The sequence below is a fragment of the Sander lucioperca genome, chromosome 1 (genome assembly GCF_008315115.2).
Source record: "Sander lucioperca isolate FBNREF2018 chromosome 1, SLUC_FBN_1.2, whole genome shotgun sequence".
In the NCBI taxonomy this organism is placed as follows: Eukaryota; Metazoa; Chordata; class Actinopteri; order Perciformes; family Percidae; genus Sander; species Sander lucioperca.
The window spans coordinates 23,546,427-23,559,293 of record NC_050173.1 but is presented as its reverse complement, the minus strand read 5'-3'; positions in this window follow the sequence as shown (position 1 = coordinate 23,559,293).

Genomic DNA, 12,867 nt, shown 5'->3' with positions numbered 1-12,867 from the left:
TGTCTGTAATGTCTAACTGTAATGACTGTAATGTCTAACTGCAATGTCTGTAATGTCTAACTGCAATGTCTGTAATGTCTAACTGTAATGTCTGTAATGTCTAACTGCAATGTCTGTAATGTCTAACTGTAATGTCTAACTGCAATGTCTGTAATGTCTAACTGTAATGGCTGTAATGTCTAACTGCAATGTCTGTAATGTCTAACTGTAATGTCTGTAATGTCTAACTGCAATGTCTGTAATGTCTAACTGTAATGTCTAACTGCAATGTCTGTAATGTCTAACTGTAATGTCTGTAATGTCTAACTGCAATGTCTGTAATGTCTAACTGCAATGTCTGTAATGTCTAACTGCAATGTCTGTAATGTCTAACTGTAATGTCTAACTGCAATGTCTGTAATGTCTAACTGTAATGTCTGTAATGTCTAACTGCAATGTCTGTAATGTCTAACTGTAATGTCTGTAATGTCTAACTGCAATGTCTGTAATGTCTAACTGTAATGTCTGTAATGTCTAACTGCAATGTCTGTAATGTCTAACTGTAATGTCTGTAATGTCTAACTGCAATGTCTGTAATGTCTAACTGTAATGTCTAACTGCAATGTCTGTAATGTCTAACTGTAATGTCTAACTGCAATGTCTGTAATGTCTAACTGTAATGTCTGTAATGTCTAACTGCAATGTCTGTAATGTCTAACTGCAATGTCTGTAATGTCTAATGTCTAACTGCAATGTCTGTAATGTCTAACTGTAATGTCTGTAATGTCTAACTGCAATGTCTGTAATGTCTAACTGTAATGTCTAACTGCAATGTCTGTAATGTCTAACTGTAATGTCTAACTGCAATGTCTGTAATGTCTAACTGTAATGTCTGTAATGTCTAACTGCAATGTCTGTAATGTCTAACTGTAATGTCTGTAATGTCTAACTGCAATGTCTGTAATGTCTAACTGTAATGTCTAACTGCAATGTCTGTAATGTCTAACTGTAATGTCTGTAATGTCTAACTGCAATGTCTGTAATGTCTAACTGTAATGTCTGTAATGTCTAACTGCAATGTCTGTAATGTCTAACTGCAATGTCTGTAATGTCTAACTGTAATGTCTAACTGCAATGTCTGTAATGTCTAACTGTAATGTCTGTAATGTCTAACTGCAATGTCTGTAATGTCTAACTGTAATGTCTAACTGCAATGTCTGTAATGTCTAACTGTAATGTCTAACTGCAATGTCTGTAATGTCTAACTGTAATGTCTGTAATGTCTAACTGCAATGTCGTATGTCTGTAATGTCTAACTGCAATGTCTGTAATGTCTAACTGCAATGTCTGTAATGTCTAACTGTAATGTCTGTAATGTCTAACTGTAATGTCTGTAATGTCTGTAATGTCTAACTGCAATGTCTGTAATGTCTAACTGTAATGTCTAACTGCAATGTCTGTAATGTCTAACTGTAATGTCTAACTGCAATGTCTGTAATGTCTAACTGTAATGTCTGTAATGTCTAACTGCAATGTCTGTAATGTCTAACTGTAATGTCTGTAATGTCTAACTGCAATGTCTGTAATGTCTAACTGTAATGTCTAACTGCAATGTCTGTAATGTCTAACTGTAATGTCTAACTGCAATGTCTGTAATGTCTAACTGTAATGTCTGTAATGTCTAACTGCAATGTCTGTAATGTCTAACTGGAATGTCTAACTGCAATGTCTGTAATGTCTAACTGTAATGTCTAACTGCAATGTCTGTAATGTCTAACTGTAATGTCTGTAATGTCTAACTGCAATGTCTGTAATGTCTAACTGTAATGTCTGTAATGTCTAACTGCAATGTCTGTAATGTCTAACTGTAATGTCTGTAATGTCTAACTGCAATGTCTGTTATGTCTAACTGTAATGTCTAACTGCAATGTCTGTAATGTCTAACTGCAATGTCTGTAATGTCTAACTGCAATGTCTGTAATGTCTAACTGCAATGTCTGTAATGTCTAACTGTAATGTCTAACTGCAATGTCTGTAATGTCTAACTGTAATGTCTGTAATGTCTAACTGCAATGTCTGTTATGTCTAACTGTAATGTCTGTAATGTCTAACTGCAATGTCTGTAATGTCTAACTGTAATGTCTAACTGCAATGTCTGTAATGTCTAACTGTAATGTCTGTAATGTCTAACTGCAATGTCTGTAATGTCTAACTGTAATGTCTGTAATGTCTAACTGCAATGTCTGTAATGTCTAACTGTAATGTCTGTAATGTCTAACTGCAATGTCTGTAATGTCTAACTGTAATGTCTAACTGCAATGTCTGTAATGTCTAACTGTAATGTCTAACTGCAATGTCTGTAATGTCTAACTGTAATGTCTGTAATGTCTAACTGCAATGTCTGTAATGTCTAACTGTAATGTCTGTAATGTCTAACTGCAATGTCTGTAATGTCTAACTGTAATGTCTAACTGCAATGTCTGTAATGTCTAACTGCAATGTCTGTAATGTCTAACTGTAATGTCTGTAATGTCTAACTGCAATGTCTGTAATGTCTAACTGTAATGTCTAACTGCAATGTCTGTAATGTCTAACTGTAATGTCTGTAATGTCTAACTGCAATGTCTGTAATGTCTAACTGTAATGTCTGTAATGTCTAACTGCAATGTCTGTAATGTCTAACTGTAATGTCTAACTGCAATGTCTGTAATGTCTAACTGTAATGTCTAACTGCAATGTCTGTAATGTCTAACTGTAATGTCTAACTGCAATGTCTGTAATGTCTAACTGTAATGTCTGTAATGTCTAACTGCAATGTCTGTAATGTCTACCTGTAATGTCTGTAATGTCTAACTGCAATGTCTGTAATGTCTAACTGTAATGTCTAACTGCAATGTCTGTAATGTCTAACTGTAATGTCTGTAATGTCTAACTGCAATGTCTGTAATGTCTAACTGTAATGTCTAACTGCAATGTCTGTAATGTCTAACTGTAATGTCTGTAATGTCTAACTGCAATGTCTGTAATGTCTAACTGTAATGTCTGTAATGTCTAACTGTAATGTCTGTAATGTCTAACTGCAATGTCTGTAATGTCTAACTGTAATGTCTAACTGCAATGTCTGTAATGTCTAACTGTAATGTCTGTAATGTCTAACTGCAATGTCTGTAATGTCTAACTGCAATGTCTGTAATGTCTAACTGTAATGTCTAACTGCAATGTCTGTAATGTCTAACTGTAATGTCTGTAATGTCTAACTGCAATGTCTGTAATGTCTAACTGTAATGTCTGTAATGTCTAACTGCAATGTCTGTAATGTCTAACTGTAATGTCTGTAATGTCTAACTGCAATGTCTGTAATGTCTAACTGTAATGTCTAACTGCAATGTCTGTAATGTCTAACTGCAATGTCTGTAATGTCTAACTGTAATGTCTAACTGCAATGTCTGTAATGTCTAACTGTAATGTCTGTAATGTCTAACTGCAATGTCTGTAATGTCTAACTGTAATGTCTAACTGCAATGTCTGTAATGTCTAACTGTAATGTCTGTAATGTCTAACTGCAATGTCTGTAATGTCTAACTGTAATGTCTGTAATGTCTAACTGCAATGTCTGTAATGTCTAACTGCAATGTCTGTAATGTCTAACTGCAATGTCTGTAATGTCTAACTGCAATGTCTGTAATGTCTAACTGTAATGTCTAACTGCAATGTCTGTAATGTCTAACTGTAATGTCTGTAATGTCTAACTGCAATGTCTGTAATGTCTAACTGTAATGTCTGTAATGTCTAACTGCAATGTCTGTTATGTCTAACTGTAATGTCTAACTGCAATGTCTGTAATGTCTAACTGCAATGTCTGTAATGTCTAACTGCAATGTCTGTAATGTCTAACTGCAATGTCTGTAATGTCTAACTGTAATGTCTGTAATGTCTAACTGCAATGTCTGTAATGTCTAACTGTAATGTCTAACTGCAATGTCTGTAATGTCTAACTGTAATGTCTGTAATGTCTAACTGCAATGTCTGTAATGTCTAACTGTAATGTCTAACTGCAATGTCTGTAATGTCTAACTGTAATGTCTAACTGCAATGTCTGTAATGTCTAACTGTAATGTCTGTAATGTCTAACTGCAATGTCTGTAATGTCTAACTGTAATGTCTAACTGTAATGTCTGTAATGTCTAACTGCAATGTCTGTAATGTCTAACTGTAATGTCTGTAATGTCTAACTGCAATGTCTGTAATGTCTAACTGTAATGTCTAACTGCAATGTCTGTAATGTCTAACTGTAATGTCTGTAATGTCTAACTGCAATGTCTGTAATGTCTAACTGTAATGTCTGTAATGTCTAACTGCAATGTCTGTAATGTCTAACTGTAATGTCTAACTGCAATGTCTGTAATGTCTAACTGTAATGTCTGTAATGTCTAACTGCAATGTCTGTAATGTCTAACTGTAATGTCTAACTGCAATGTCTGTAATGTCTAACTGTAATGTCTGTAATGTCTAACTGCAATGTCTGTAATGAATGTCTGTAATGTCTAACTGCAATGTCTGTAATGTCTAACTGTAATGTCTAACTGCAATGTCTGTAATGTCTAACTGTAATGTCTGTAATGTCTAACTGCAATGTCTGTAATGTCTAACTGTAATGTCTGTAATGTCTAACTGCAATGTCTGTAATGTCTAACTGCAATGTCTGTAATGTCTAACTGTAATGTCTAACTGCAATGTCTGTAATGTCTAACTGTAATGTCTAACTGCAATGTCTGTAATGTCTAACTGTAATGTCTGTAATGTCTAACTGCAATGTGTGTAATGTCTAACTGTAATGTCTGTAATGTCTAACTGCAATGTCTGTAATGTCTAACTGTAATGTCTAACTGCAATGTCTGTAATGTCTAACTGTAATGTCTGTAATGTCTAACTGCAATGTCTGTAATGTCTAACTGCAATGTCTGTAATGTCTAACTGTAATGTCTGTAATGTCTAACTGCAATGTCTGTAATGTCTAACTGTAATGTCTAACTGCAATGTCTGTAATGTCTAACTGTAATGTCTGTAATGTCTAACTGCAATGTCTGTAATGTCTAACTGTAATGTCTGTAATGTCTAACTGCAATGTCTGTAATGTCTAACTGTAATACCTAACTGCAATGTCTGTAATGTCTAACTGTAATGTCTGTAATGTCTAACTGCAATGTCTGTAATGTCTAACTGCAATGTCTGTAATGTCTAACTGTAATGTCTAACTGTAATGTCTGTAATGTCTAACTGTAATGTCTGTAATGTCTAACTGCAATGTCTGTAATGTCTAACTGTAATGTCTGTAATGTCTAACTGCAATGTCTGTAATGTCTAACTGTAATGTCTGTAATGTCTAACTGCAATGTCTGTAATGTCTAACTGTAATGTCTAACTGCAATGTCTGTAATGTCTAACTGTAATGTCTAACTGCAATGTCTGTAATGTCTAACTGCAATGTCTGTAATGTCTAACTGTAATGTCTGTAATGTCTAACTGCAATGTCTGTAATGTCTAACTGTAATGTCTAACTGCAATGTCTGTAATGTCTAACTGTAATGTCTAACTGCAATGTCTGTAATGTCTAACTGTAATGTCTGTAATGTCTAACTGCAATGTCTGTAATGTCTAACTGTAATGTCTGTAATGTCTAACTGCAATGTCTGTAATGTCTAACTGTAATGTCTAACTGCAATGTCTGTAATGTCTAACTGTAATGTCTGTAATGTCTAACTGCAATGTCTGTAATGTCTAACTGTAATGTCTGTAATGTCTAACTGCAATGTCTGTAATGTCTAACTGTAATGTCTAACTGTAATGTCTGTAATGTCTAACTGCAATGTCTGTAATGTCTAACTGTAATGTCTGTAATGTCTAACTGCAATGTCTGTAATGTCTAACTGTAATGTCTGTAATGTCTAACTGCAATGTCTGTAATGTCTAACTGTAATGTCTAACTGCAATGTCTGTAATGTCTAACTGTAATGTCTAACTGCAATGTCTGTAATGTCTAACTGTAATGTCTGTAATGTCTAACTGCAATGTCTGTAATGTCTAACTGTAATGTCTGTAATGTCTAACTGCAATGTCTGTAATGTCTAACTGTAATGTCTAACTGCAATGTCTGTAATGTCTAACTGCAATGTCTGTAATGTCTAACTGTAATGTCTGTAATGTCTAACTGCAATGTCTGTAATGTCTAACTGTAATGTCTAACTGCAATGTCTGTAATGTCTAACTGAATGTCTGTAATGTCTAACTGCAATGTCTGTAATGTCTAACTGTAATGTCTGTAATGTCTAACTGCAATGTCTGTAATGTCTAACTGTAATGTCTGTAATGTCTAACTGCAATGTCTGTAATGTCTAACTGTAATGTCTGTAATGTCTAACTGCAATGTCTGTAATGTCTAACTGTAATGTCTAACTGCAATGTCTGTAATGTCTAACTGCAATGTCTGTAATGTCTAACTGTAATGTCTGTAATGTCTAACTGCAATGTCTGTAATGTCTAACTGTAATGTCTGTAATGTCTAACTGCAATGTCTGTAATGTCTAACTGTAATGTCTGTAATGTCTAACTGCAATGTCTGTAATGTCTAACTGTAATGTCTAACTGCAATGTCTGTAATGTCTAACTGTAATGTCTGTAATGTCTAACTGCAATGTCTGTAATGTCTAACTGTAATGTCTGTAATGTCTAACTGCAATGTCTGTAATGTCTAACTGTAATGTCTGTAATGTCTAACTGCAATGTCTGTAATGTCTAACTGTAATGTCTAACTGCAATGTCTGTAATGTCTAACTGTAATGTCTGTAATGTCTAACTGCAATGTCTGTAATGTCTAACTGCAATGTCTGTAATGTCTAACTGTAATGTCTGTAATGTCTAACTGCAATGTCTGTAATGTCTAACTGTAATGTCTAACTGCAATGTCTGTAATGTCTAACTGTAATGTCTGTAATGTCTAACTGCAATGTCTGTAATGTCTAACTGCAATGTCTGTAATGTCTAACTGTAATGTCTGTAATGTCTAACTGCAATGTCTGTAATGTCTAACTGTAATGTCTGTAATGTCTAACTGCAATGTCTGTAATGTCTAACTGTAATGTCTAACTGCAATGTCTGTAATGTCTAACTGTAATGTCTAACTGCAATGTCTGTAATGTCTAACTGTAATGTCTGTAATGTCTAACTGCAATGTCTGTAATGTCTAACTGTAATGTCTAACTGCAATGTCTGTAATGTCTAACTGCAATGTCTGTAATGTCTAACTGTAATGTCTGTAATGTCTAACTGCAATGTGTGTAATGTCTAACTGTAATGTCTGTAATGTCTAACTGCAATGTCTGTAATGTCTAACTGTAATGTCTAACTGCAATGTCTGTAATGTCTAACTGTAATGTCTAACTGCAATGTCTGTAATGTCTAACTGTAATGTCTGTAATGTCTAACTGCAATGTGTGTAATGTCTAACTGTAATGTCTGTAATGTCTAACTGCAATGTCTGTAATGTCTAACTGTAATGTCTAACTGCAATGTCTGTAATGTCTAACTGTAATGTCTAACTGCAATGTCTGTAATGTCTAACTGTAATGTCTGTAATGTCTAACTGCAATGTCTGTAATGTCTAACTGTAATGTCTGTAATGTCTAACTGCAATGTCTGTAATGTCTAACTGTAATGTCTAACTGCAATGTCTGTAATGTCTAACTGTAATGGCTGTAATGTCTAACTGCAATGTCTGTAATGTCTACCTGTAATGTCTGTAATGTCTAACTGTAATGTCTGTAATGTCTAACTGCAATGTCTGTAATGTCTAACTGTAATGTCTAACTGCAATGTCTGTAATGTCTAACTGTAATGTCTGTAATGTCTAACTGCAATGTCTGTAATGTCTAACTGTAATGTCTGTAATGTCTAACTGCAATGTCTGTAATGTCTAACTGTAATGTCTAACTGCAATGTCTGTAATGTCTAACTGTAATGTCTGTAATGTCTAACTGCAATGTCTGTAATGTCTAACTGTAATGTCTGTAATGTCTAACTGCAATGTCTGTAATGTCTAACTGTAATGTCTGTAATGTCTAACTGCAATGTCTGTAATGTCTAACTGTAATGTCTGTAATGTCTAACTGCAATGTCTGTAATGTCTAACTGTAATGTCTAACTGCAATGTCTGTAATGTCTAACTGTAATGTCTAACTGCAATGTCTGTAATGTCTAACTGTAATGTCTAACTGCAATGTCTGTAATGTCTAACTGTAATGTCTGTAATGTCTAACTGCAATGTCTGTAATGTCTAACTGTAATGTCTGTAATGTCTAACTGCAATGTCTGTAATGTCTAACTGTAATGTCTAACTGCAATGTCTGTAATGTCTAACTGCAATGTCTGTAATGTCTAACTGTAATGTCTGTAATGTCTAACTGCAATGTCTGTAATGTCTAACTGTAATGTCTAACTGCAATGTCTGTAATGTCTAACTGTAATGTCTGTAATGTCTAACTGCAATGTCTGTAATGTCTAACTGTAATGTCTGTAATGTCTAACTGCAATGTCTGTAATGTCTAACTGTAATGCCTAACTGCAATGTCTGTAATGTCTAACTGTAATGTCTGTAATGTCTAACTGCAATGTCTGTAATGTCTAACTGTAATGTCTGTAATGTCTAACTGCAATGTCTGTAATGTCTAACTGTAATGTCTAACTGCAATGTCTGTAATGTCTAACTGTAATGGCTGTAATGTCTAACTGCAATGTCTGTAATGTCTACCTGTAATGTCTGTAATGTCTAACTGTAATGTCTGTAATGTCTAACTGCAATGTCTGTAATGTCTAACTGTAATGTCTAACTGCAATGTCTGTAATGTCTAACTGTAATGTCTGTAATGTCTAACTGCAATGTCTGTAATGTCTAACTGTAATGTCTAACTGCAATGTCTGTAATGTCTAACTGTAATGTCTGACTGCAATGTCTGTAATGTCTAACTGTAATGTCTGTAATGTCTAACTGCAATGTGTGTAATGTCTAACTGTAATGTCTGTAATGTCTAACTGCAATGTCTGTAATGTCTAACTGTAATGTCTAACTGCAATGTCTGTAATGTCTAACTGTAATGTCTGTAATGTCTAACTGTAATGTCTGTAATGTCTAACTGCAATGTCTGTAATGTCTAACTGCAATGTCTGTAATGTCTAACTGTAATGTCTAACTGCAATGTCTGTAATGTCTAACTGTAATGTCTGTAATGTCTAACTGCAATGTCTGTAATGTCTAACTGTAATGTCTGTAATGTCTAACTGCAATGTCTGTAATGTCTAACTGCAATGTCTGTAATGTCTAACTGTAATGTCTAACTGCAATGTCTGTAATGTCTAACTGCAATGTCTGTAATGTCTAACTGCAATGTCTGTAATGTCTAACTGCAATGTCTGTAATGTCTAACTGTAATGTCTGTAATGTCTAACTGCAATGTCTGTAATGTCTAACTGTAATGTCTAACTGCAATGTCTGTAATGTCTAACTGTAATGTCTGTAATGTCTAACTGCAATGTCTGTAATGTCTAACTGCAATGTCTAATGTCTGGGAATGGGAATTCAAGCCATGTTAGGACTCTTTTTTCCGGCTGCTCTAAAAACCAAACCTGTTAAGTCACACTCATTTCACCTCAGGGTGATACCGTACACATCCCGGTCTGTCACTGGCAAATATCGGACCCTTCCGATCCAGGATTTTAAAAATTCAAGGCTTAAACGTCCGATTAAAGCTATGCTTTGGCTGTATTTGGGCTGGGAATTGAAGCCATGTTGGGACTCTTTTTCTGGCTGCTCTAAAAACCAAACGTCCTGTTAAGTTACACTCATTTCACCTCAGGGTGATACCTTACACATCCCGGTCTGTCACTGGCCAATATCGGACCCTTCCAATGCAGGAATTTAAAGAAAATCAAGGCTTAAACGTCCGATTAAAGCTATGCTTTGGCTGTATTTGGGCTGGGAATTAAGGCCATGTTGGGACCGTTTTTCCGGCTGCTCTAAAAACCAAACGTCCTGTTAAGTCAGACTCATTTCACCTCAGGGTGATACCATTACACATCCTGGTCTGTCACTGGCCAATATCGCACCCTTCCGATCCAGGATTTTAAAAATTCAAGGCTTAAACGTCCGAATAAAGCTATGCTTTGGCTGTATTTGGGCTGGGAATTCAAGCCTTTTTGGGACTCTTTTTCCGGCTGCTCTAAAAACCAAACGTCCTGTTAAGTCACACTCATTTCACCTCAGGGTGATACCGTACACATCCCGGTCTGTCACTGGCCAATATCGTACCCTTCCGATCCAGGATTTTAAAAATTCAAGGCTTAAACGTCCGATTAAAGCTATGCTTTGGCTGTATTTGGGCTGGGAATTAAGGCCATGCTGGGACTCTTTTTCTGGCTGCTCTAAAAACCAAACGTCCTGTTAAGCCAGACTCATTTCACCTCAGGGTGATACCATTACACATCCTGGTCTGTCCCTGGCCAATATCGCACCCTTCCGATCCAGGATTTTAAAAATTCAAGGCTTAAACGTCCGAATAAAGCTATGCTTTGACTGTATTTGGGCTGGGAATTCAAGCCATGTTGGGACTCTTTTTCCAGCTGCTCTAAAAACCAAACGTCCTGTTAAGTCAGACTCATTTCACCTCAGGGTGATACTGTACACATCCCGGTCTGTCACTGGCCAATATCGGACCCTTCCGATCCAGGATTATGAAAATTCAAGGCTTAAACATCCAATTAAAGCTATGCTTTGGCTGTAATTGGGCTGGGAATTCGAGCCATGTTGGGACTCTTTTTCCGGCTGCTCTAAAAACCAAATGTCCTGTTAAGTCAGACTCATTTCACCTCAGGGTGATACCGTACACATCCCAGTCTGTCACTGGCCAATATCGGACCCTTCCGATCCAGGATTTTAAAATTCAAGGCTTAAATGTCCGATTAAAGCTATGCTTTGTCTGTATTTGGGCTGGGAATTCAAGCCATGTTGGGACTCTTTTTCCGGCTGTTCTAAAAACCAAACGTCCTGTTAAGTCACACTCATTTCACCTCAGGGTGATACTGTACACATCCCGGTCTGTAACTGGCCAATATCAGACCCTTCCGATCCAGGATTTTAAAAATTAAAGGCTTAAACGTCCGATTAAAGCTATGCTTTGGCTGTATTTGGGCTGGGAATTAAAGCCATGTTGGGACCGTTTTTCCGGCTGCTCTAAAAACCAAACGTCCTGTTAAGTCAGACTCATTTCACCTCAGGGTGATACCGTACACATCCTGGTCTGTCACTGGCCAATATCGCACCCTTCCGATCCAGGATTTTAAAAATTCAAGGCTTAAACGTCCGAATAAAGCTATGCTTTGGCTGTATTTGGGCTGGGAATTCACCCCGAGCAGAGCAGAGCTACGATGCTGTCCCAGGTAACGTTAGCTAGGTCAGTAACGTAGCTATATCTGATAATACACAATGCTAGGGTATTGGTTAAGTAGTACAATGTAGAAGCTGTGCATATAATATATTCCTATCTAGAGGTTGACACATACAGTACATATGCAGTGTTTGCTGTGCCTAACTGGTTCATCTTTATAGATATGTGCATTATTATAGCATAGCATAGCATAAAAAGAAACTCAGTAATGATAGCTACATTTACACTAAGAGGATGACATTACAAGACAACAAGAATGTTCATCTGTACTTTCCTAGTTATGACAAAACTGGCTATCCTAACTCTAATGACATGTATTCTGTTGCATTTGCAAGCAGGTCAGCATAAGGAAAGTGTTCATATTGTTTTTAAAGCCTGTTGCTAATGGCTACTTAAAAGCAAGTTATTTTAATTGTAAATCACCCAATCTTAGAAGCCGCAGTTATCAATAAGAACTTTGTTACCATTTGATTTGTGTAAGGAACTTTGTTATAATTTTCTATCACAGCTCACATCAGGCAGCAGTCAGACCAACCAAGAGGACATAGGAGCAGCAGAGGGAGAGGAGCATTCAGTCTCTCTGTGGAGGAAACACTGTTTGCTAAGGCTTCTAACAGGGTATAGACCGATAGAGTATGTACTGATAATATTTTACTGAGATACTCAATTAACACTTACAATAACCTTTTTCTTAAGTTTATTTTCATTTGTGTACTTGTAGTTTCTAAGTCCATTGTATATCAATATATACAGTATACTGTATATGTGTCAACCTCTAGATAGGAATACATTATATGCACAGCTTCTACATTGTACAACTTAACCAATACCCTAGCATTGTGTATTATCAGATATAGCTACGTTACTGACCTAGCTAACGTTACCTGGGACAGCATCGTAGCTCTGCTCTGCTCGGGGTCCTGCACGTCCCACAATTTTTCATTATTCTACAGAGAAGACGATAATTAATACAGCTCCTTGAGTAAGACACAAGACTTCATGATTCCCATGGCAAATTAGCTCAGTAGCCTAACATAGCTACAAGTTTTAGATAGCGTTAGCAGTTAGCTAACGTTAAATGCTAAGTTAACAGCTTTACTAGCTAATTAGTAACTTAACACAACGAAACAACAAACGTCTAGTAACCATGCTTGCAAAGTACATCACAGACAATATATATGATCAATACTTACATTTTATTAATCTTGTAGGAATCCGCTGTGGAGTGGTTTGTGTGTCATCCAAAATCTCTTACGTTAACTGCACTGAAACGTCAGGGGGCCGGCAGGCACTGAGCTGTCACTCAAAAATACATTAGCCAATGGGGACGCACCCCTGTAAGACCCGCCCACGCGATAGCTTTGTGTCAGAATCGCAAACAAAGACTTGGAAGCGC